Genomic DNA, 27,743 nt, shown 5'->3' on the forward strand with positions numbered 1-27,743 from the left:
ATTGATTTCACTGGAAATCCTGAAGAGATTATTTGGAATGCTTGTTGCATTTCTATTACCGTGTTAAAAAATGTGTATTGTCAGTCCTCTCCCTTCACTCTTGCCAGTCACATTGCTATAACACCAAACTGTGCCACTGCCCCACTAGAGCCTTTGAGGGCTCTACAGTGTGGGAGGAATATGGTCAATGTCTTGAGCAGAATGGGGATGAAAGCTGTGTGCACCACCCATGTTCTGTGCATCTCTGTTTTTCAGTTCTTTTAAACCTATGTCCATTAGGTATACAACTGGATAATCCTTGACATATGTATGTACTCCTGAAACCATCACTGGTATTGAGGTAATGAATATATATTCATCATTGCAAAATTTCCTCTTGTTCCCTTTAAGCCCCTTTTCCTGCCCATTCCCCCATCCCCAGGTAACAAATGATTCACTTTCTATTGCTATCAATTACTCTGCATTTTCTAGACTTTTATATAAATGGATATCAAACAGTATGTACCTTTTCTTTTTAATCTGGCTTCTTTAATTTCAGAGTCATATTGAGATTTTTTTACACTGCTACATGTGTCAGAGGTCCATTTATATTCATTCCCTTTCATTGCATGTTTCTGTTGTACGGCCATACACTAGTTGATATATTCATTCACCTGTCGATGGATATTTGTGCTGTTTCCAGTTTGCAGGTATTACAAATAATGTTTCTATATAAGCATTCACCTATATGTCTTTGTAGAAGTATATATTTTTATTTTTTCTTGGGAAAATACCTAAAAATGTAATGATTGTGTCAATGCATGACATGTGCATGATGAGTCACTTCAGTCATGTCCAACTCTTTGCAACCCTATGGACTGTAGCTTGCAAGGTTCCTCTGTCCATCGAATTCTCCAGGCAAGAATACTGGAGTGGGTTGTCATGCCTTTCTCCAAGAGATCTTTCTGACCTAGGGATCAAACCCACATCTCTTATGTCTCCTGCATTGGCAGGCAGGTTCTTTACCACGAACGCCACCTGGGTAGCACATGAGAGGCTGTGTCAATGAAAAATGTGTTTAATTTTAAATCACCAAATGTTTTCCTAAGGGCTTGTACCATTTTACATACCAACTTGAAGTATATGAGATTTCCAATGGCTCCACATCCTCGCCAATGAATTGTATTGTCATTGTTTTCAATTTAAGACATTCTATTAAGTATGTAGTGGTATGGTTTGGGATTTTAATTTACATTTCTTTAATGATTAATGACAAATGCTTATTTCCAATGCATATGTATTCTTTTGTGAAGTATCTTTAAAAATCTTTTCTTTGTTTATAATTGGTTTATTTGACTTCTCATAATGATGTTTGGAGAGTTATTTACATATCCTGACATAAAATCTGTTATTAGATATTTGATTGGTACACACTTTTCCAAGTCGGTGTCTTTTTAGATATTCTCTTAGTTCAGTTCAGACGCTCAATCGTGTCCGACTCTTTGCGATCCCATGAACCGCAGCACGCTAGGCCTCCCGGTCCATCACCAACTCCCAGAGTTTACCCAAACCCATGTCCATTGAGTCGGTGATGCCATAAAACCATCTCATCCTCTGTCGTCCTCTTCTCCTCCTGCCCTCAATCTCTCCCAGCATCAGGGTCTTTTCAAATGAGTCAGCTCTTCGCATCAGGTGGCCAAAGTATTGGAGTTTCAGCTTCAACATCAGTCCTTTCAATGAACACCCAGGACTGATCTCCTTTAGGATGGACTGGTTGCATCTTCCTGCAGTCCAAGGGACTCTCCAGAGTCTTCTCCAACACCACAGTTCAAAAGCATCAATTCTTCGGTGTTCAGCTTTCTTTATAGTCCAACTCTCACATCCACACATGACCACAGGAAAAACCATAGCCTTGACTAGATGGACCTTTGTTGACAAAGTAATGTCTCTGCTTTTTAATATGATGTCTAGGTTGGTCATAGTTTTCCTTCCAAGGAGTAAGCGTCTTTTAATTTCTTGGCTGCAGTCACCATCTGCAGTGATTTTGGAGCCCAGAAAAATAAAGTCAGCCACTGTTTCCACTGTTTCCCCATCTATTTGCCATGAAGTGATGGGACCAGATGCCATGATATCCATTTTTTGATGTTGAGCTTTAAGACAAATTTTTCACTCTCCTCTTTCACTTTCATCAAGAGGCTCTTTAGTTCTTCACTTTCTGCCATAAGGGTGGTGTCATCTGCATATCTGAGGTTATTGATATTTCTCACGGCAATCTTGATTCCAGCTTGTGCTTCCTCCAACCCAGCGTTTCTCATGATGCACTCTGCATATAAGTTAAATAAGCAGGGTGACAATATACAGCCTTGATGTACTCCTTTTCCTATTTGGAACCAGTCTGTTGTTCCATGTCCAGTTCGAACTGTTGCATCCTGACCTGCATACAGGTTTCTCAAGAGGCAGGTCAGGTGGTCTTGTATTCCCATCTGTTTCAGAATTTTCCACAGCTTATTGTGACCCACAGAGTCAAAGGCTTTGGCATAGTCTGCTGCTGCTACTGCTAAGTCGCTCCAGTCATGTCTGACTCTGTGCAACCCCATAGACAGCAGCCCACCAAGCTCCGCCGTCCCTGGGATTATCCAGGCAAGAATACTGGAGTGTGTTGCCATTTCCTTCTCCAGTGCATGAAAGGGAAAAGTGAAAGTGAAGTTGCTCAGTCGTGTCCAACTCCTAGTGAACCCATGGACTGTAGCCTACCAGGCTCCTCCATCCATGGGATTTTCCAGCCAAGAGTACTGGAGTGGGGTGCCATTGCCTTCTCCCTTGGCATAGTCAATAAAGCAGAAATAGATGTTTTTCTGGAACTCTCTTGCTTTTTCAATGATCCAGTGAACTTTGGCAATTTGATATCTGGTTCCTCTGCCTTTTCTAAAACCAGCTTGAACATATGCAAGTTCATGGTTCATGTATTTTGAAGCCTGGCTTGGACAATTTTGAGCATTACTTTACTAGCATGTGAGATGAGTACAATTGGGCAGTAGTTTGAGCATTCTTTGGCATTGCCTTTCTTTGGGATTGGAATGAAAACTGACCTTTTCCAGTCCTGTGGCCACTGCTGAGTTTTCCAAATTTGCTGGCATATTGAGTGCAGCACTTGCACAGCATCATCTTTCAGGATTTGAAATAGCTCAACTGGAATTCCATCACCTCCACTAGCTTTCTTTGTAGTGATGCTTTCTAAGGCCCACTTGACTTCACATTCTAGGATGTCTGGCTCTAGGTGAGTGATCACACCATCATGATTATCTGGGTCATGAAGATCTTTTTTGTACAGTTCTTCTGTGTATTCTTGCCACCTCTTCTTAATATCTTCTGCTTCTGTTAGGTCCATACCATTTCTGTCCTTTATGGAGCCTATCTTTGCATGAAATGTTCCCTTGGTATCTCTAATTATCTTGAAGAGATCTTTAGTCTTTCCCATTCTATTATTTTCCTCTATTCCTTTGCATTGATCGATGAGGAAGGCTTTCTTATCTCTCCTTGCTATTCTTTGGATCTCTGCATTCAAATGGGTATATCTTTCCTTTTCTCCTTTGCTTTTCGCTTATCTTCTTTTTACAGCTATTTGTAAGGCCTCCTCAGACAGCCATTTAGCTTTTTTGCATTTCTTTTTCTTGGGGATGGTCTTGATTCCTGTAGTGTCTTTCAAAGAGCAAAAATGCTTAATTGTGATGAAATGCAATTCGTGTATATTTTCTTTTGTAGATCTTGCTTTCAATGTTGAATTAAAAAATTTTTTAAAATACCTAACCTAAGACCACAATTACTTTTCTTGGTTTCTTTTAGAATTTTTATAGTTTTATATTTTAAATTTAGATCTATGATCATTTATGCTCATTTTTAAATACAGAAAATGTATGGATACAAGTTCATTTGTTTGCATATGAGTATTCAATTGTTCCAAAATCACTTGTAAAAAGACTAGTTTTTCTCCACTGAATTATTTTTGTCAGAAATCAATTGTTTATGAATGTATGGATCTATTTCTGTGGGTTTCTATTCTGTTCCATTCATCCATACATATGTCTCTCTTTACACTCCCACCACACTGTCTGATTCCTGTAGTATTATAATAAGTCTTAAAGTGAGGTAGTGCAATTTCTCCAAATTAACCCTTATTTTTCAATGTTTGTAGGCTGTTTGAGGTACTTGTATTGTCATAAGTATTTTAGAATTAGCTTGTAATTTTTACCAAGAACATCTGATGGGATTGTTATTGGCATTACATTGAATCTACAAGACAAATTTAGGAAGGATTAAAATTTCAATGTAGTCTTTTAACTTATAAATACATATTATCCACCCCCCACACACACATTTATTTAGATCTTTAAAACTTTCAGCAATATTTTGTTGTTGTTGTTTTGAGGATGCAAGTTTTACACATCTTCTATTAGATTTATCCTTAAGCATGTCACATTTTTGATATTATTTTAAATAGTATCTCTTAAAATTAAATTTAACAGGATTGGTTAAAATTAATTTTCAGTTATATACTCCAACCTTGCTAAACTTAAGTCTAGCTGCCTTTTTTGTGGCTTCCACAGGATTCTCCATTATCTACATAGACAACTATGTCTTCTGCAATTAAAGACAGATTTAATTTTTCATTCCCATTTGGATCCTTCTCTTTCTCGCTTTCTTTACTTTTCTTCCTTCCTTCTTTATTCCTCTGTTTCCTCACTGTATACATTAGAACCTCCTACAACCTTTAGAATACAAGTTGGGAGGGCAGGCATTCTTACCTTGTTCCTTATCTTAAGGGAAAATATTCAGTCTTTACCATCTCAATCCCCTGACAGGTTAGGGAAATTCCTTTCTAGTTGGAGCTTAGTTCGAGTTTTTATTAGAAATAAATGAAGTTTTTCAAAAGCCTCTTCTGACTCTGTTGAGATGATCATGTGGTTTACCGCTAACTCAAACTTGCATTCCTTTAATGAACCTAAGTGTAGAGCATGTATTATCTATTTGTATATTTTTGAATTATATTTGCTAAAATTTTATTAAGAATGTTTGCTTTTATGTTCATGAGGGATATTAGTCTATAATAGTGTTCCTGTTTGACATAAGTATTAAGGTAATGCTGGTCTCAAATAATTAGTTGAGAAAAATAGCTCTTAAATATCTATGAGAGTTTGTAAAGAATTGATACTATTGCTCCTTTAAATGTCAGTGGAATTTACAAGTAAAGCTCTCTCATGCTGGACATTTCTTTGTGGGAAAGTTATTAACTACAGTTCTATTTCCTTAACAGTTATAGTGTCACTTATCGATTGTTGAGTGATAATATTTTTTTCCTAGTGTTTCTGTAACAAAATTGCTACAAACTGGGTAGCTTACAACAACAGACATTTGTTTTTACATAATTCTAATGGCCAGAAGTCTGAAATCAATGCTTCAGTAGGGCCAAACTTCATCTGAAAGCTCTGGAAAGAACCCTTCCTTGTCTCTTGTAAGTTCTGGTGACTCCAGGTGTCCTTGGCTGTGGCAGCATCTCTCTAATCTCTGGCTCAGTCTTCCCATGGCCTTCTTCCCTGTGTCTGTGTGTAAATCTCTTTCTCTTGTAAAGATATCAGTCATTAGATTTAGAGTCCAACCTAATTCAAGGAAGATTTTACCTCAAAATTTTTAACTAATTAAAACTCCAAAGTTTCTAGTGTCCTTCCAAAGGACATTATTTAACTCATTATAGTGAGCTTTAGAACTTGGTGTCTTTCAAGATATTTGTCCTTTTCATCTAAGTTGTCAAATTTATTGGTATGATGTTATTCATAATATATATCTCACTATCCTGATATTGCTAATGCATGTCTATTCTGTTTTTATTCTAAATCAAACTGACCCGAAGTTTATCAGTTTTATTGACTGTTACAAAAATAAGCTTTGGTTTCATTAATTTTCTCAATTGTTTTTCTATCTTCTATTTCATTGAGGCGGGTTGTGTTGAATAGTTAATATTTCCTGTCTTTTGCTTAACTTGCATTTAAGTTACTCTTTTACTAGTTTCTTAAAGTAGAAGGTAAGTTCATTCATTTAACTTTTTTATTTTCTAAAATAGGCATTTAGTGCTATAATTTTTTTTAAGTTTTGTCATAGCCAAATTCCACAAATTTTGATATTCTGTATTTTCATTTTCATTCAGATCAAAGTTCTATGTATTTATCTCCTTAGATTATTTTCCTTCTGACAGTCATTGGTACAACTTGTCCAATAAAATTCAATCTTTCAGAGCTTTACCAGGTACTAGAATATGGGATGAATGTTCTTATAGGCAGCACCCTAGAAAGTGGAGTGGGCAAAGGGAATTTCTCTCCCTGGCCATTGAAAACCAATCTCAAATAGAGATCAGCAAGGCCTCTAATTGGCACATAAATTAACAACTTTAGAACTGATATGCTCCCACATTGGAAACATCTTCCACGTTCACAATACATCCTCATTCTCTCTTTCTTTAATCAGACCACTCATTCACCACACCCTCTGAAGAATACAATGAGATATTTAGTATCTCAGACATAAAAATTGTGAATTTCTTCCTAGATATTGAAGCTCCAGTGTACATGATATATAATTACCCTCTCCAATAATTTCCTATATTATAGCTCTGTAGTCTGCAATGCATATCCCTATAATTACTTCTATAATACTTACATGATTTTATTTACATAATATGCAAGATAATGATTTATTTTTCAGAAACTTTTAGTTGCTCCCAGACAGGACATAATGAGGTCATATTTATTTCCTATATTAAATGCTAAAGAAAAAATAGTATATGCATATATATTAGCTTGTTATAAGCAAGTATATAGAAATTTGGGATATGATATTGAAAAAGATGTAAGTAGAATAAAAAAGGCATATTCATATCAGAGTGATGTTATTATTTCCATGTAACATCAAGAGAGAGGAGTATTATATCCCAAGAAAAATTAACATCAAAGCACTCTATAAATATAAGAAAAATCTAATGCATGAATTTTCCCCTGGAATTGTAGATGTTCTATGACATGTGTTTGAAGCCCAGTAGGTTTCAATTCACAATCAGTTCAGTTCAGTCACTCAGTCGTGTCCGACTCTTTGCAACCCCATGAATTGCAGCAGGCCAGGCCTCTCTGTCCATCACCAACTCCCAGAGCCTACCCAAACCCATGTCCATCGAGTCAGTGATGCCATCCAACCATCTCATCCTCCGTCGTCCCCTTTTCCTCTTGCCCCCAGTCCTACCCAGCATTAGGGTCTTTTCCAATGAGCCAACACTTCGCATGAGGTGGCCAAAATACTGGAGTTTCAGCTTCAACATCAGTCCTTCCAATGAACACCCAGGACTGATCTCCTTTAGGATGGATTGATTGGATTTCCTTGCTGTCCAAGGGACTCTCAAGAGTCTTCTCCAACACCACAGTTTAAAAGCATCAATTCTGCGGCGCTCAGCTTTCTTCACCGTCCAACTTTCACATCCATACATGACCACTGGAAAAACCATAGCCTTAACTAGACGGACTTTTGTTGGCAAAGTAATGTCTCTGCTTTTAAATATGCTATCTAGGTTGGCCATAACCCTCCTTCCAAGGAGTAAGCGTCTTTTATTTTTGGGGGCTCCAAAATCAATTCACGATAGGAAGATGTAAAACTTTGTCGTCAGTTACATCTGAGTTCAAATCCTAGCTCTGAAACTTTCAGCTGAATGATCTTAGACAAGTTATTTAGTATCTCTAAATAGCAATTCAGATAATAAGATATATGTCATAGTCCTGCTATCAGGATCAAATCAGATAACTGCTAGAAATCAAAGAGTGGTATGGTGATCAGTGAATTTTACCTTCGTTATTCCCTCTCAATATTTTTCTTTACAGAATTCTGTGTATCTTCATAGTGGTTTTTGCCCATTGGTAAGTAGGCCATGTAATTAAAATTATTTTTTCAGACAGAGCTAATTTTAAAATAATTTATTTAATATAGAGGTTTTTATACTTTAATGAATATCAAAAACCCCTAGAGAGTTTTGTAATCCTTAAATTCCTGGACACTGCCACCAAAGATTTTGATTCAGGTGGGTTGGATAAGCCGTGCAATTTATGTTTCTAAAAAGGTATGCTAGTGTTGCTGATTGGAGAACAGAATTTGAGAACAGCTGCTATGACCCATTTGCAACCAGCAAAACGGGTGGCAAAAAGAAAGGGAAAGTCACATTTCCCACAGGCGTATTTGCTGTCCTAACCTTTAAATGTATTCTGCAGAAAAGTCAGCATGTTCCAATAGAGGAGAGTCAGCATACCCAGACTTCTCTCCCTTAGTGTGCTACCTGGGGCATATCACTTCACTATTCTTGGCTCCAATTTTTCCATCCTAAAATTTAAAGGACTAAATAGATCAGTCTGTTTTAAATTGTGTCCTCTAAAGCATTAGAAGTTCTTCAGAGAAAACTCAGGGACGGTGTTGGTGAGGGAGTTGAACAGACAAGAAAACTTGACCATTCCCAGAAAGATCAGCTCATTGTGTAACTATGATCTATAGTGAAGTTCCACACAAGGAACCAAAACAAATCAAACAAAACAAAGGTAAACAGAATATCGGTTTGAAAAGATCTTCGGGCAAGATAATATTCACGGTCACATTTGCATTGCCTTTCTCATATACTAAACTTCACACACACAGAACATTCTGTACTCCTAGCTTTCTGAGCTTCCAATGATAATCAGTAGTGATGACAATCTGAGGCACTGCAAATATTTAAACTCTAAGCTATCTTCACTGTGCTTTTGCTGTTAAAATTTTCTTCTATTCCAATTATTTGAAAACAGACGCAACTTCCTTGCTCCCTGTAATTACTCTGTTAAGTTATATACATTTCCACTCACATTCTGTGATACAGTTAACATCTTTGAGTGCTTGCTCTGTGTTACCCAGTATACTAAGAGCTTGAAATATATTACCCACCTCAATTCTCAGAAAATCCCTTTTGGATAATATCATTGTTTGCTACCTGCCATGCAGCTGCTGTAGCAAAGAGGGTTTAACTTAGTTTCTCATGAGTCACAGGAAGCAAAAGATGAGAGTGGAATATGATCCTGTGTACTTGTCTCTAAAGTTTATATTCTAGTTACGTTTAAAAAAGATCAAATGATCAGGTTATCAAGTGGAACCATCAAAATATATTCAGATAGAGTTCTTTGTCTGACACCAAAACAAGAGAGACAAATTGAAAAAGAAAGAACAAAGATACTATATTCCTGTAATGAGAAGAGATAGCCTTCCTCCAACAGAGGTCTTTCATCAAGTGAATAGAAGATAGGAGGGTTTCAATTATTTGCCCAGAATCATGAAGACAGTCTTATGAACTAGGAAACAATATTACTTCTTTTATTACTCACTTGATTTCTCAAAAGTAAGCTTGGCTAAAGAGCATCAGGCTAAGCTAACGAAATTAAAACAAACAAAGGCATATATTACACAAATACCATGGTCAAAAGCAGTAACGTGTGTGTATAGTGGGTAAGATACAAGGTAAGGAAGGCATCATGGAAGATGGAAATCCCACTGTAATGCCACCTTCTTGACCACAGAAACTAATAGCCTCTTAAGCATGGGAATTCACTCCACTTGGAACCTCCTAATGCTATGTGAATAAAGCATTAATAGTGTAGATTAGACACATGGTCCATGATCTGAAGAAACCTAGACAGTGATTTTGTATGAACCTTGGGCAGGTCGGTACTCAGGGAAGTCATTCTAGCCCAAAGACACTCATTCATCTTCTTAATAACTGTTTAACAAATACAGATAAAAAACAAACCAAAACAAACAAATTGAAACAAGGAGCCACCACAAATAACCTGAGGGCTGAGACTGCTGTAGTTGGAAAACCATATGATATCATACCTGATGTGATGGTAATTTGCATTCTTACCCAGGGTCTTAAGATTGAAGCTATTGTTCTTCTTGGGACATTAGCTAATTAGGCTCCCATCTCAGTCTGGTCAGCTCATCTGTATTCTTAGCTTTATTCATGACCAATTCAGGAAGTGTTTGTGAAGGTTGAAAAAAGTTATTACTAACAAATTTATTTAAATATGTATGAATTACCACACTGCTTTTACAAACAAACAAAAAAAAGTGGAAATTGCTTTGGCCTCAATTATTTTCTCAACTATGTAATAGTTCATTGACATATACATTTTAAAATTATTCTCATAATGTTATCAATTATAAATCCCAATGAAAAATACTAACTAAACAATGTATGTAGAAACAGGAGATAAATATGATCTATATAAGGGAAATCAGTTAGCTATTATGAAATGTTTGTATTTTGACAACTAAATGTCATAAACTAAATTTTATAGAATTCTGAGCCAAAAGCAAAGAAATAACTAATATAAATATTAGATCAATATAATATTATTGTATTATATAATATATAATAGCACTAATATTAATATAACAATAAAATCTAATATTAATGATAATAGTAATACACAATTGAATGATGATAAATCAGAGGCGCTTCCATTCCTTCTGTTAATATACTGATACACTGACAACCAAACAGGAAATTCTGATAGTTCTGTATTCCTTTTCTGTTTCTCCTGTTCTCTTTGTTAAAATCACCACCCACAAAGGCAAGTTATACTTCATTTTATCTACTCACTGAAGTTGTGTGCCTATTCTCCAGAATGCAGAGTATGGCTGTTTCCAAATACCATCGCCTCTGCAAGTCACTGATCTTTACACCTTTCACTAGTATTGATTTCCATTTCACGAAATGTGTTTCCCCCCATTTTGAAACCTGCATGAAAGCCTGCACTTATTCAGTTTAGTTTGTGGTTTTAACCCCGACATTCGCATTCAAGGGAAACAGCTGTCCTACTCATCATTGTTACTTTCATTTCAACAGACAATGCATTCAAAACCTGATTAGAATAAGATGCTGTGCGCTTCCAGTGCATACCAAACAGAACAATGAACACCCAGATTACATTAGAAGGACTGTGACTAAAGACAGTTAGACAGAATGTGTGTTGATAGAGTAATTATTAGGTGGAGTAAATTGCAATGTAGAAGCTTTAACAAGTACTTGTATAAATAGTTTCTTTTCCACAAAAGAGATCTTGTAGCAGAGGAAAGAAAAAAAAAAAGTCTCTTACTTCTAGTAATTTCCAAAATCAATTGCCTCAAGTAGTATTGTAAGAATATTTTTAAAGTTTCACTTTATAGTGTATTAGATACATTTAATTTTGAGTCAGTGCATTTTGGTAGTAAAAGCCTTACCTTCTCCAGTGGTTTCCTCTTCACTTTGCGCAGGGAGAATCGATAGATGGATGCTGTGAGACGGCTACCTGGGGGGATCTAAAATGAAGAAGGCATTTTGAAATTAGGAAGAGAGACCTGCAAGCTTCAATAATGACAGCCTCATAAGAGAATGTTTCTCAGTCAACAGCAGTTACGGTGGTTGCACTTTGTACTAAGCCCAATGTTGTGTGGGCCTAGGAGTGAAAAGAGAGTAAAATGAATAGATGGGCAAATGAAAATGAAAATCGAAAAAGAAAACGAACTCTTTCTTCAGATGTGTTTATAAATTACTTGGGAAATTGTAGCGTTATATTTATAATTGGAGGAAACATCACTTTGCCAACTATAGCCACAGACATTTCAACAGACACAGAAATTCTTCAGTGAAGGCCCCTTGCCCAGGAGTGCTTTGGCAACGTTTTTGTTTTGTTGTTTTTTTTTTATTTCAATAACTAAAGTTGTTAAAAAAAATGACCTACTCTGCATAATAGAGAAGAATTGGGAGATTCAAGAGTATTTGAGTGGTAGAGAGACAAAGAAGAGAGAAGGGGTAGGTACATGTGAAAAGAAAGAAAGAAGGGATCAATAAAATAAATTGTCATCCCCATAAACTTTCAAAATTTTGTAAAACAGGCAAAACTTCCAACTAAAATGATAAATATATTTTGTGGAAATCAGTAAAAGGAATTCCTTTCAGATGGGCCTGACACACAGTGGGAGAGTGTGAACTCTCTGGAAATTAGCTTTTATATTAAGGAGTGCTTTTAAATTTCTTAGGCTGTGAAATCCAGAGAAGTGTTCAAAAGCATTTTCTGGTGTGAAGGACATTCTGAACATAAAATACACTACAACAGTATTATTCATGTAATATAACATTTTGATATGAATCTCAGTGTGTTAAGGTTGAAGACAACACCCTCCCCTAAGGATGTCCACATCCTAATCTCTAGAACCCATAAATGTTTCCACACATGACAAAAGCAACTTTGTAGAGGCGATTAAGTTAAGGATCTTGAGATGGAGAGATTACCTAGATTATCTGTGTGGTAACCTTAAGACTCTTTATAAGTGAAAGATGGAGGCAAGAGGAACAGAGTCAAAGAGACTGGAGGATTCTGTTTCTGGCTTTAATGATGAAGAAACAGATCATGAGCAAAGCATGCCGATGGCCTGTAGAAATTGGAAAATGCAAGGAAACAGATTATCCCTCAAGCTTCCAGAAGAAATGCAGCCCTGCTAACGCTCTGAGTTTATCTTAGTAAGATTTCTCAAATTATAAGACACTAAATGTTTATTGTTTCAAACCACTAAATTTGTTGTAATTTGTTTCAGCAACAGTAGGAAACTAACACACTCAGATTAGTAAATCTTGATTAACTAAGAGTGAGATCTACAACTTTTCAAGACTTGACCAAATAATAAGAAAACAATAAATCAGATTGCTAAGGCACAGGGTGGAAGAGAGGATAAAAACCACTGAACTGTACACTATAAAATGGTGAATTTTATGTTATGTAACATTTTGTTATGTGAATCATATATCAATGAAAATTAATCAATAACCTGCTGAATAAAGATTATACAATCACAACCAAGTTTTGCTTTAGCCTATTGTTCAGCTGTTTCAATGTACTATCCTAATCTATTTTCTTATCTTTCTGGAAATATAATTGATGATGATGATGTTAGTGGTGATAATGGTGATTAAAAAACAACCTTCATGAAGATAACAATTCAGCTGCTTTTTGTCCAGCCTAATTCTGTTCTCATCCTAAACAGATATAATAAATAAACAAAGCGAACATAATAACTATCCTTCATGTCCTGATTCTGATTCCACTAGCTTGCCTTTCTATCATTACCCCGTGCAAGCGTGTATGCCTGCTAAGTCACTTCAGTCATTTAGCATTCATACTCTGTGTTATCCCATGGATCTTCCCTTTCCTTCCCTTCCCTTCCTTTTCCTTTTCTTTCTTGGAAGACTATGTGATTAACAAGGCAAAATACTTTGCAATAAGTTTCACTGTCTTTACTGCCTTGCCCTTTCATTTGAAGATACACAGCCTAGAGAAAATGGGTGCACTTTCTCGGGGAGAGGATTCTTGCATTCGTTCAGAATTTTGTTACTGCCAAAGGATTATCCTAATTTCAATGAACAAATTCAAGGACTAATGACAAATCATTAACGAAAACTTTTAATTTATTGAGACAAAATGTACTCCAAAGTGTCACTCTAGACTTGAGAATTATACAAAGCCACATCTAGTATTTCAGCTTGACTGCAGACCAGTAAAGTGATGCAAGATATTAAGAAAACACATCAGGTTCAGAGATCTATAATTAATCTTGTCAGCAGATGTGGTAGGACAGATTCCTATTTCAACTTGCATATTGATGAGACTTTTCCCTCTTTTACTGTATCAGTACAGAACACACTGGGGACCCAAGGGATCTAAACCCATCACAGTGATTTTAGAGTCAAGTTCATGCTCACTGCATGCCCTGCCTTGTTCTTGGTGGCATTAAATAATTAACAAAGTATTACCATGTGTTGTTGAGAAAGTGGCAGCTTTTAGTGCATTTTTTATACATGCTGTTGAAAAACAAATATGAAATTAGAAAGTTTGTGTCCAAGGCTTGAGGTAGAATAAATGGTCAGGGGATAACACATTCTGTATTTAGATTCTGTAATTGAATTATGTTGCAAAACTTTAAAAATATATGTATGCATCATATTCTATATTTAGCTAGAGCTAAATGTGAAAAATCATAGGCAATAATTCTATACTTTAATTTTAACCTGCAAGCACAAATTGGATACAAAGCTTGCATCTAAACCTTGAAACAATACTAGCAAAGATAAATTATCTTGAAACCTGAGAGGCAATTTAAATTATCTTTTAGTAACATTTAAAACAGAGGAACAATCTCAGATTGAGGAAAATGGGTAACTTTTCAGTAATCAAATGAGTGGATGGTGGAGTTTTATATTGATCAGACTTATTCCTCATTATTAGTTTGCCTTTAGGAAAAAAATAGAGGAAAAGTAATTAAAGAAAAAATATTTAGTTTTGCTCATATGCTTTCTATTTGTCAAAGTTTTTATTTTAGAAGCTTGTGTTATTAATTATAATATAGCAACACACCACATTAGGTTGGGACATGATACATATTTTAAGCCCATAATTAATGCACAATAAAGTTCATGGAAACTAGGAAGTGTCTCTTTTATTAGAATAACACAATAACACAAAAAGAGCTGTGCATTTTCTATCTCACTCTCAACCTCCTAAATCCAAGTGATTTACAATCTTTATGGGGTCAGAGAGATGGAATATGACCTATGCTCCAATTTGCAATAGGAGAGTGGATAATAAAGCTAATTATACATACATACTGGAGAAGGCAATGGCACCCCACTCCAATACTCTTGCCTAGAAAATCCCATGGACGGAGGAGCCTGGTGGGCTGCAGTCTATGGGGTCGCTTAGAGTCGGACACAACTGAGCGACTTCACTTTCACTGTTCCCTTTCATGCACTGGAGAAGGAAATGGCAACCCACTCCAGTATTCTTGCCTGGAGAATCCCAGGGGCGGCGGAGCCTGGTGGGCTGCCGTCTATGGGGTCGCACAGAGTCGGACACGACTGAAGCGACTTAGCAGCAGCAGCAGCAGCAGCATACATACATACATATATATTATACATATATTGTCATTATTCAGTTGCTCAGTTCTGTTTGAATCTTTGCGACCCCATGGACTGAAGCACGCCAGGCTTCCCTGTCCTTCACTATCTCCTGGAGCCTGCTCAAACTCATGTCCATTGAGCTAGTGATGCCAACCAACCATCTCATCCTCTGTCATCCCCTTTCCCTCCTGCCTTCTATCTTTCCCAGCATAGTCTTCTCCAACACCACAGTTCGAAAGCATCAGTTCTTCTGCATTCAACTTTCTTATGGTCCAATTCTCACATCTATACATGACAACTAGAAAAACCATAGCTTTGACTAGATGGACCTTTGTCAGCAAAGTAACATCTCCACTTTTTAATATGCTGTCTAGGTTTGTCATAGATTTTCTTCCAAGGAGCAAATGTCTCTTAATCTCATGGCTGCAGTCATCGTCCACAGTGATTTTGGAGCCCAAGAAAATAAAGTCTGTCACTGTTTCCATTGTTTTCCCATCTATTTGCCATGAAGTGATGGGACCATATGCCATGATCTAAGTTTTTTGAATATTGAGCTAAAAATGTATTATATTATACATATATATATAATGTGTACATAATATATGTATTATTAACAGGCAATCTTCTAGTATTTGCTTGATCCAGTTAGAATGATTCATATTCTATGTAGAAATCTGATTTAAAGTCAGTCAGACAAATTGTGGATAAGTGAAAAAGTGAAAGTGTTTCACTCAGTTGTGTTTGACTCTTTGCCACCCCATGGACTATAGCTTGCCAGGCTCCTCTGTCCATGGGATTCGCCAGGTAAGAATATTAGAATGGGTAGCCATTTCTTTTTCTAAGGATCTTCCCAAACCAGGGATCAAACCCATGTCTGCTGCATTCGTCACCATTTCTAAGAATTTGGACTTTATCCAGTGACAAATGGGAGTATCATTTATTGAAAAATATCATCACTGATATTTTATAGCAAACTGGAAAATGTCAGCTTCTGTTAAAAATATTTTGTTTACAAAGAAAGGTGATCCATTCATAGAAAATTTCCAGTTAATATCCATGGGATATATATCCTAGGAGCAGGTATTGAGAGATTGGGTTTTGATCATGTGGAGAACTCAAGTCTGCAACCTAGCGTTCTTCACTGACCATATTAGATTCATATATGAACTTATTTAGCATGTTTTCATGACACTGGCTCTATGGATGGAAGATGTACAGATTTTCACTGAAAGAAACCAATATGTACATCATGATCAGAATAACCTATAATAAAAATAGCAAGATAGTAACAAGATAATTTCAAATGGTGGTGCTTGAGAAGACTCTTGAGAGTCGCTTGGATAGCAATGATATCAAACCAGTCAATCCTAAAGGAAATCAACTCTGAATGTTCATTGGAGGGACTGATGCTGGAGCTGAAGCTCTGGGATTTTGGCCACCTGATGTGAAGAGCTGACGCAATGGAAAAGACCCTGATGCTGGGAAAGATTGAGGGCAGGAGGAGAAGGGGACAACAGAAGATGAGATGGTTGCATGGCATCACTGACTCAGTGGACATGAGTTTGAGCAAACTCTGGGAGACTGAGCAAACTCAGTGAAGGATATGGAAGCCTGGAGTGCTGTAGTCCATGGGGTCCCAAAGAGTTGGACATGACTGAGTGACTGAACAACAACAGCATGTACTTTGCTATAGTGGAATAATGACTCAATATTTTCCTGTGATAACTTGATTTTCTTGCAGTGACACTCAGTTATCCTGTAAAATGCCCCTCCACCATCACTTCCATCTTACTTGTACTTATCAGCATGTGTATCCTATTCTGTGGCTCTCAGAAGACTCTGTTCCTCCTGTGATGCATTATTAGTCTGTGCTGTGTTGTAACTCAAAGCTCCACAGGCTCCTCTTGTTTTGAGAAGCATCTGAGGAATAAATGTGCACTTGTGTTTCAACTAACACCCTCATGGACATGGAAAGCTAGTTTCTATAATGCCTGGGGAGATCTGAATCACAATGTAACACAATTAAATTGTGACAGGGAATATGTCTAAAGCGACAGAAGGTCACCACAGATACAGTATGAGACGTGTGAGCTGATATACAAGGATTGTGATACGTGCTTTGATGATCACTAACTGTGTTTATGTTTTGCACCTTTATATTACTTTTGTATGGACTAGTCTCTGAAAGCACAGGATTCTGATCAGAGGCAATAAATCAATAAGTTGTGATAGAGTTTTATAATGAGGAAAGCAGCGTGCTGGTCTCTGATTCAGCCACCAAGGTGGATGGAGCCACTAATTTTGAACACCTACAAAGTGCCGAATACTGTGAGATGCTTATTGGCATGCATTATTGGGACAAGCCTAGAAGGTAGGTATCACTATCCCAGTTTTAGTCATGTATAAATTGAGGTTCAAGTTAAGTCACAGAGCAACCAGGGAAAGCATCTGGAATTTAAGCCCAGATAAAACTGAATTCAAGGTCTATCCAGCTGAAGATATGTAGTATTGCCAAAGCAGTAATTAAGAATCTGAGTCCACCCTTCTCTCTGTATTGAGATCTCCTAGGAGTACTCTCAAGAGGCTGATAAAAGTGACAGATGCTATTCCTGAAAAATAAAGATACTCATTTGTGACTCTTCTTTCAAGAAATTTGAAGACCCTGAAATTGATCCACAGACACTTGGATTTTAGAATAAAGACAATCTACAGGGAAGAAACCCAGACTTATTAACCTTGGCTTTCACCTTGGTGTATAGGATCCCTGCCAGGCATACAATGGTGATAAATAGAGATTGGTGAAGACAATAAATGAATTAAAAAGTGAATTAATAAAAAAAAAGTATCTCTCTTCATTCTTCTCTGTTAACCTAAATTATGTCTATGGGTATTTGGCTTATTTCTATATCAATGTATCTATCACATGTTCTAAAATTTATTATCTACTAAATGCTAGGTCCTTGTTCTTCACTCTGTATGTACTATTTAATTTAATACTGATCATGGCTGATTTTCAATTATATAAATCTTACATTGAGGCACTAGAACAGTGCTTGAGGTCAAGTGAGCAAAATATAAGTGATAGGAAAAATGCAGTATGTGTGAACAGTAAAGCTAATATTTATTAAGTGCTTATTATGTTCAACACTCATATCTAAATGCTTACATATATTATCCTAGCTTAATCTTCACAACCCCATGAAGCAAATATTCATACTAACTGTTCTTTTTACTAAAGATATAACTGACAGAGCAAATAATAGATCTAATATAAGAACAGAAAGCTATTTAAACACAAAGCCAAGATTTGAATCTGGGGCTTTCTGATCTTACATCTCATGGAAAATGAGACACAAGAGAAAGTAACTTGTCTGAAGTCTTAAAGATACTAGGTGATAAAGCAGAGAAATTAACTCCATTATTCCTTCCACTATGTGATTTTAATTCTTAATATTATTTAATAGCACAAAACTGATAGGCATCACTCTCCAACTAGCCCTGATTTATGATTTGTTGGCATTTTAGCTGCGGTGTCTGTAGGTACAGGACAGGAAAAAAAAATAGAGACTAACTTGTCTGACAAAACTTGGTAGCTTCATTGATCTTGTGATGCTTCTAACATTTCAGAACAGGATGATCAAATATGCTAAAAATGCTCAACCTTGATTTACAGTTTATTTAGGCTAGAGAACCTCCTACACACTTTTCATTCTTGTCTCAGCTTGGTTCACGTATTTTCCTTAGATTTACACTTCATTTTTAAGTACCATTTACAAATCTATCTGAAACCACAGCAACTGTATCCCATACTAATCATTTAGAAGAACTATCAACAGAGGGAGAATGTGGCTCCTGGAATTTTATTTTATGAGATTTTATTAACTATAATAGTATATAATAGAATGTTCAGTTTTTAGCTACTTCTAGGCTCCTGTAGTATCGAATTATACCACTTTTATCTATGTGTTCTTTCCCCATAAACCAGCAACCATATAGCAAATACTAGGTTATATATTGCATTTAACAAATAAGGGTAAATTAAGAAATACAGTATAAAATACAGGTTACAATTATGGTTTTTAAACTCAGAAAGATATGGACCTAAATCTTGCCTCCATTCATTGATAGTTGTGGGACTTCTGGCAAAATCTGAATTTAATCTACATATTAGTTCTATCTTCAGGAAAATAGAGATAATAAGATATTCTAAAGGAAATCACCCTAAATATTCATTAGAAGGACTGATGCTGAAGGTGAAGCTCCATTACTTTGGCCCCTTGATGCAAAGAGCTGACTCAATGGAAAAGACCCTGATGCTGGGAAAGACTGAAGGCAAAAGGAGAAGAGGGTGGCAGAGGATGAGATGGTTAGATGGCATCACCAATTCAATGGGCACGGATTTGAGCAAACTCTGGAAGATAGTGAAGGAAAGGGAAGCCTTGTGTGCTGTAGTTCATGGCGTCACAAAGAGTCAGACACAACTTAGTGACTCAACAACAACAAGATATATGTCTCATAGGATGATAAACATTAACACAAATAATATAGATAAAGCACTTGGAAGAGGCCCTGCATATAAGTGCCTAATAAATGCTAACTTCATTAAACACATATGTATTTTCCCTAGAGTAATGCTTCAAAGTACCATTTATAGTTCTATCTATATATCTATGTAAATCACTGGCTCATTTAATCCTCATCACAATTCCATGATATTTGACTATTAGCCCCATTTCCTGAAAGAGTAGACCAAAGCTCAGAAAGCTTAAGTAACTTGCAAAAGAAAATCACATATTTAGTAAACTTTAACTTTCTTCAATACATCTTTTCCTATCTTTGTCTATCTGCAGTACCATAATAATAAAACAATAAACAGCACCAGTAAAAAATTAAAAACAATATATGCACAATAACCTCTACCCTGATTCTATAAAAGCTTCCTTAACAGCCTTTAACAAGGAGTACCGGCTCAAGAAAAAAGTGAATCTAACTATGAGGACAAAGAATAAAGACTACTAGCTTGGATACATTAAAAAACAAAAAATTTGTTTCCCATAAAATGCATACCCAGTGCTATTCAACACAATTATTTTTATGCAATCCCATATTAAAAATCTTCAACACTATCACTTTAAATTATAGCATTTCTTTATTCTTTAATGTTTAAAAGATCTTTTGAGATAAAACCAGTTACACTGAGAAGAATTAAAAATTGGAAGGTGCCAGTTGTATCAAACAGCTCTATTTAAAAGAGAAACAAACTCTTTGACTCTGTGATAAGCAAAGGAATGAGACAATAATACAATGGAAAGGAAAAAGAACACAGAATCTGTAAGCCTAAATTCAAATCCTGCTGACCTTGGTCAATTCACCTAACTTTTCAAAGACTCAGGGTTTTTTTTTCTCAACTATAAGATGGAAATAAAAATAAAACAAGGATTTTTGCTTCAATCATATTTTTTGTGTGATAAAATATACTATAGGGCTTCCCAGGTGGTGCAGTAGTAAAGAATCTGCCTGCCCATGCAGGAGAGGAAAGAAACTCAGGTTCAATCCCTGGGTCAGGAAGATTCCCTGGAGAAGGAAATGGCAACCCTCCCCAGTATTCTTGTTGGGAAAATCCCATGGAGAGAGGAACCAAGTGGGCTACAGTCTGTGGGGTCGCAAAGAGTCAGACACAACTAAGTAGGCACGCACCATACTATAAACAGTATAAGTAATACAGAGAGATGGCTTTGTACTCTTGTTCAAAAGCCTACCACAGAAGTATGCATTTTAGGTTATTAAAAGTCTCTGTAAGCAGCAAGTACAAAATAGATATTTGTTGATTGGTTTAAGAAAGGACTTTGGAAACAACTTAAAAAATACTAAGTATGTATATAGATGTAGATCTTTAAATCTCAAAGTTTATTATGTATGTGGCTCCTGCCTTGCAATGAATTTCTCTTTCAGCACCCTGTGGCCCCAGGTCCAATACTTAATTCACTTAACTTGTTTCAACCAAATGTCTTCTGTGTAAGATTATGACGATGGACTGTTATGGTCAATCTGTGTAGTTCGGCAACACCTGGAAATTACAACGGAGGTTCAATAAGCACTGCTATTTTAGTTTATTAACATTTGTGAGAAAATAATGCCAAATAAATTTTACAGAAAATGAAGGACATTTGATCAGCATTATAAATCCTGTTTTTTGTGTGATCTTTCTCAGTGTTTTTCCACTTCAGTACAGACATGATTTAGAAGGCACCCGTCAACTTTTATCCTGCTACATGTAAAAAATTATTATTGACCACAACTACCTTTCTGAATTTATCAAATTATTAGCTTTAAGCTCTAATTATATTTTTTAGAGTAGGACTAATGTATGGAGAATAGGAAAAATAGCTTCACAAATTACATTGCTGTTTACATTTCCACCAACTAGTCTAATGATTTGTTTAAATACAAAATCCTAGTCTTATTGAACAAGTTAGGGCTAAGTTAAATTCAAATAACAGTTTTTTTGGATTCCACATTATCATGCCATCTGTCACTAAACTATACAAATTATCTGCTTCACTCACTTCCTGTATTCAGTTTCTGCCAGCTTCCAGAAGTTGCATTCAAATGTTTCTAAAGTATGCATACTCCTCTTCCACTATCAGGTTTGCTCTCCTAGTAAAGGAATTTGCCATCTGGGCAGTTATTCTAGGCTCCTATTCAGTCCCTCTATTCTCTCATTGTCCTGACCTTCTATGCATCTCATGATTAACAAATACTTACCCTGGAAATTTGCTTTTTGACTACTAGATAGAATTCAAGCTGGTCTTTCTGTGACCCCTGGGTATAGATGGTCAATAAGCATCAATGTCTTACAGCTTTGCAGGTAACCACTGAACCTGACATAGTCCCAGTGTCTGAAGTTTTACTCCAACTGAGGCAGCTACACCTACTCCATCCTCAGCAATGGAATGGAATATTTGCTGTCTACCATCCACACCATCATATCTTTCTGAAAATAGCTGACTCTGTTCCATAGCTCATTAATGATGCTTTCCACTGCATAATGTAGCATGTAACCATGTGGCAACAAATACATATTTTCATCTCCTATCACATGCATCACTCTATGGATTTGCACATGCTGTTCTCTCTCTGTAGATTAATCGTTTGCCTGTCTGCTGCCTAGAAAACACTTGATCATTCTTCAAAGTCCATGGGAACTCACAGTCCAAAGAGAACAGACTTGTGGTTACCACGGGAAAGGTGCAGGGGAGAGGGACTGAGTGGGAGGTTGAGGTTAGCAGATGAAAGCTATTGTATGGAATCGATTAACAGCAAGATCCTACTGCATAGCACAGGGAACAATATTCAATATCCTGTGGTAAGCCATAATAGAAAAGAATATGAAAAATAACTCATATATATATATATATATATATAACTGAATCACTTTGCTGTACAGCAGAAATTGATACAACATTGCAAATCAACTATATTTCAATATGAAAAAAAGCCCACTGGAAAGAACACTTGCTATCTGAATCTTCCATTAACGCAACTCATCTGCTTCCTAACAGGGGAATTGACTACCCCATCCTCAGTGCCCAAAAAGTAGTTTAACATCAAGAATTTCTCTTATCTAAAACTACCTGTGTTGTATTTGAATCTGACATCTAAATCCCTGTTTCCCCAACAAGGCTGCAAATTTCCTGAGGGAATGGGTCATCATACTGTACTCATTTCTGTATCTCAAATGCATGTTCTAGTGTTTGCTTCGTAAGTTTGTTGTTGTTCTGTTACTAAGTCCTGTCCAATTCTTTGCCATCTCATGGACTATAGCATGCCAGGCTCCTCTGTCCTCCACTATCTCCCAGAGTTTGCTCAAATTCATGTCTACTAAGTCGGTGATGCCATCTAACCATCTCATCCTCTGCCTCCCTTTTCTCCTTTTGTTTTCAATCTTTCCCAGCATCAAGGGCTTTTCCAATGAGTTGGTGACACAATAAAAAAGTTTGTTCTCTTGAATCCCTATTTAAAAGATGTCTTTTAGCTAAAATGAAACAAATGGAAGAAATAATAGAGTTAGGAGAGATAGGTCAAAGAGAGAGAAAATGAAACTTGTCCTATTCTAAATTAATAATGTTAAGGTTAAAGATTGGGAGCAAGATGATAGCCACAAGTGGACCAAATGGTCCATATAGTATTTATATACACTGAGCAGCAAGGGGAAAAGCTACCATTTATTAAGCACTTAGTGTATGCCAGTCAGTATACCAGGCCCTTTAATGGTTTTAGATAAGTTAATATGTACAATGTTATATGCAGAGTGTTGGTGAAGAAACTGATGTTTGGTAAGATGAAACAGCTTGCTTGCGATACCATAGATGCTAGTATTATTGCTAAGAGATCTACCGAAGAGTGTGCAACTCTGGAGTCAATTTTTTTTTCTTCTTTAAATGCTCATTTCAGAGACTCATACACAGCAGGAACTAGACGAATGATAACAATAATTATATTCATAACGAAAATTCCTAACATTTAACTTATTATGTGTCAGGTACAGGGCTGAGCCCTGGGGAAAAAATGGTGAATTAGACACATCTTCTTCACAAAGGTTTTTAAATGTATTGGAAGGAAATTGAATTGAACCTAAAGCTTAGTGTACCCAACCTTAAAGTAATTCTGAGGTTTATCAAACAAACAGAAAGTGCTCAGTTTTGTTTGGCTCTGTTTTGCTTCTGTGACTACAGAAAGAGGAAAAAGAGTCTCTTCATCAAACAGTGTGGAGGCAAGAGGCTCTCTTCCATGGGAGGAGAGTGCCTTCAGTAATTACCAAAGGAGCTGGACACCTCCAGCTCCTTCCAATTAACTTCTGTTCCTGAGTGCTGTTAATTGCCTGCCTGACAGCTACACACAGACAAGAGAGAGGAGTGCGCACCGCATTTCCTAGTTCACAGATCAAAGGCAGTGTCAAGAGTAAGTCAGAGTTGAGGGATTGATTTTTTCGGCACTGAGTGTGCAGAGAAGGGCCACTTTGGAGTCATTACAAACACGGCTGAGCTACTTTCATATTAAGTTCTACCTCTTGGTACACAAATCAAACATTTTTTTTTTCCTTCTAGATGCAATTGCTCTGAGTTTCACTGCCAGAAAATGTGGTTAGATTCATCTTTCTTAAGTCTCAGCACTCATAACCGTAATGGTAGCTGTTGTAACCACTCTGGCTCAAGCTCAAGGCTTGCCGGTGGGCTGCTGATAGTGGGAACAAGCAGCTGCTAGACAGGTTAGAGAAGATTCTGGAGGACTTGATCTAGGCAAAGTTCTAGACTGCCAGACACAAAGAGATATCATAGCAGCACATTGACTATAATGATAGTTATGCCATAATGGCAATCACTGAAATATCAAGTGTTAGGCCTTTCCAGAGCTGTGTGTATGTGTGGGTGTGACAGGCAGACTGTGCAGATGTCCCACACCTCATCAAAATTTCTCCCTGGATTAGCATTCATCGATGATTCTTTTCTAATCCAGTCTTTAAGGATGCAAAATGTTAACTTTCTAACACAAACACGTCTTTCACATTAAACAACAGGCCTTTGACATTTTACTGTAAGCAAGAGGCCTCCCTTCTCCTCCACTGATTGACTGATTTGACCTATTTATTATCAGATATGGTGAAATTAATACAAAATTTCTATTTTTCAATAGTTTATAATTCTTTATCGCACTTAATTATTTTCAAATTGTTATGTTCCAATTCTTCCAGATTTCTTGAATAGAAGCCCTGTCATGCTATTTTCTGTGTTGTTGTGACATGTTTTCGTCTTTTTTTGAAGCATTTCCTAGCTTACTATTAATAGCATAATAAGATATTTTTTCAGGCTCATCTTGTACCTACCCTGCTCAGTCCTGAAATCAATCACTTTGTTGAGAATCACTGCTTCGTGTTAGTGAAGAACTGCATTAGATATCAACATCTGAGAACCAAGTTTACTTGTTGCTATGGGGATTTGTTTGATTCTTGGCCCTGTCAGCAGATGGAGCTAGGAAACATATGCATACAAATAAACACAAAAATATGCATGCATAAACTATACAGAGAAATATACATACACATACACATATAATGTACAATGCACATATACAGGCACATGCATATACACATATAAAATATACATTAGAAATAATAAGTTCACAGTGATACCTCAAATTCCAGTCTCCAAGGTATTTTTGTTTGTTTTTTGCCATATATGGTTTTACATTTGTATTATACTTCAATCACAATGAAAATTCTATCTTCCTTTAATATCAACATACTTACTGATTAGCTCAGTCCCATAATACATGGAAAAGAATCTCAGAATGACTTTACCCATACTACCAAACAAACAAACAAACAAAACAAAACAAAAGCATACTACCAATCAAAAGAAAAAGAAAGAAATAAAGAAAAACTCAAATTGGCTAAAAAGAGTTTGGTGTGTGTCGGCATTTCTTCCTCACACTGCCTGTGACTGAGGGTTTATAGTACAATACTATGAAAATGTTACTTTGAATTAATCCTTCCTTCCTTTCTCTTCAGTTACTTTTTCTTGCACTCATTAATTTTATTTTTTTGAAAATGTAGAACATTAACATACTTTCATGCTTTAATTTTCTCCCAATTGGTCATTCTTATTTTGAATTTTTGCTGCTCCAAATTTGTTCTTTTTTTAAATTTTATGTATGCTTATGAAGGTTTTTAGGCATATGGATTTTCACTCTGAGTTAAAAAGATTTTCCTATACCTATACTTATAGATGAATTCACCAAAATTTTCTTCTCCTAGGACTTGTGTGTTTTTATAGTTAGAATTCTCTAGTTGCTCTGGATTGTTTATAGCTGCATTTTCCAAACAGTTCTACAGAACCTTATATATACTCAGAAGTGATTTAGGAGGACTGAACATAATTAATTTAAAATATATTTTATCAGTTAAAATCTTTAATTAAAAGCAACACATCTACTTAGATATGTCAAATAAAAAATTTAACACACTGGAGACCATTAATACACTAAAATTTGCTGCCAAACAAAGTCTTTCAGTAAAGCAATCACAATATAGTTTCTCCTTTCATATCTGGATATATGTTGAACCTTTGGGAATATATTATTGATAAACATGGTTTTTTTCTCATTTGTTTTTAAATTCATGCCTATATATGTCTGCTAAAAAGAAAACAAAGCCAAACAAGCGAAACCTCTAAAAAGCAATAATCAGACGTGCCATGCTTAATTAAGATTACATGAAGTTTAGGTACATCTGTTTGGTGCATGTTTTTTATACACTGCAATAGTGAGTTATGTGCAGAAGCAAGTAAACACTTAAAACATTACAGTGGGGGATGGCACAGTGTTGGTATTTGGGGAACTCAATGGGAATTTTAAACCTTTCTTGCCTTATCCATTCCAAAATCATTTGTTAAAACCCTATATTATGTGTTAGGTCCTGGACTGGGTTTCAGATATAAAAGATGAACATGACCCTTGCCACTTCGGATACTTGAAATTCTAAAAAGTCTTTTAATTTATAAAAGCCAAGTTATATATCCAGGCAAGAATACTGGAGTGGATTACCATGGCCTCCTCCAGAGAATCTTCCTGACCGGGGATCAAACACAGGTTTCTTGTATCTCTGCATTGGCAGACAGCTTCTTTACCACTAGTGCTACCTGGGAAGCTATATCCAGGCAAGACACATTAAATAATTAAATGTAATAAAAAAATATCAGTGTTATAAGAGAAAAAATACAATATGATATTTAACTTAAATTTAAGTACAGTTCAGAATAGTTCAGTCACTCAGTCGTGTCCGACTCTGTGACCCCATGGACTGCAGCACGCCAGGCTTCCCTGTCCATCATCAACTCCCAGAGTTTGTTCAAACTCATGTCCATCAAGTTGGTGATGCCATCCAACCATCTCATCCTCTGTTGTCCGCTTCTCCTCCCGTCTTCAATCTTTCACAGCATCAGGGTCTTTTCAAATGAGTCAGTTCTTTGCATCAGGTGGCCAAAGTACTGGCATTTCAGCTTCAGCATCAGTCTTTTCAATGAATATTCAGGACCAACTTCCTTTAGGATTGACTGCTTGGATCTCCTGCAGTCCAAGGGACTCTCAAGAGTCTTCTCCAGCATAGCTCAAAAGCATCAATTCTTCGGCACTCAGCTTTCTTTCCAGTCCAAATCTCACACACACACACACGACTACTGGAAAAACCATAGCTTTGACTAGACAGACCTTTGTTGGTAAAGTAACGTCTCTGCTTTTTAATATGCTGTCTAGGCTGGTCATAGCTTTTCTTCCAAGGAGTAAGTATCTTTTAATTTCATGGCTGTAATCACCATCTGCAGTGATTTTAAGCCTGAGAAAATAAAGTCTCTCACTGTTTCCATTGTTTCATTTTTTGACATGGAATGATGGGACAAAAGCCATTATCTTAGTTTCCTGAATGTTGAGCTTTAAGCCAAATTTTTCACTGTCCTCTTTCACTTTCACCAAGAGGCTCTTTAGTTCTTCGCTTTCTGCCATAAGGGTTGTGTCTTCCGCATATCTGAGGTTATTGATATCTTTCCTAGCAATCTTGATTCCAGCTTGTGCTTCATCCAGCCCAACATTTAGCATGATGGACTCTGCATATCAGTTAAATAAGCAGGGTGACAATATACACCCTTGACATACTACTTTCCTGATCTGGAACTAG

The 27,743-nt window shown here is 36.4% G+C and overlaps 1 long non-coding RNA gene across 1 annotated transcript in view; it reads right to left on the minus strand.

The window, feature by feature from the left end:
* LOC145524754 (uncharacterized) overlaps positions 1–27,743 on the minus strand; it is a 464,757-nt gene that overhangs the window by 217,398 nt on the left and 219,616 nt on the right. The window contains exon 4 of the long non-coding RNA XR_014067803.1: positions 11,308–11,385. This is a non-coding gene — a long non-coding RNA (uncharacterized LOC145524754). The remainder of the gene's footprint in view (positions 1–11,307; positions 11,386–27,743) is intronic.

The sequence above is a fragment of the Giraffa tippelskirchi genome, chromosome 10 (assembly GCF_054371585.1).
Source record: "Giraffa tippelskirchi isolate mGirTip1 chromosome 10, T2T-mGirTip1v1.2.pri, whole genome shotgun sequence".
NCBI classification, from domain to species: Eukaryota; Metazoa; Chordata; class Mammalia; order Artiodactyla; family Giraffidae; genus Giraffa; species Giraffa tippelskirchi.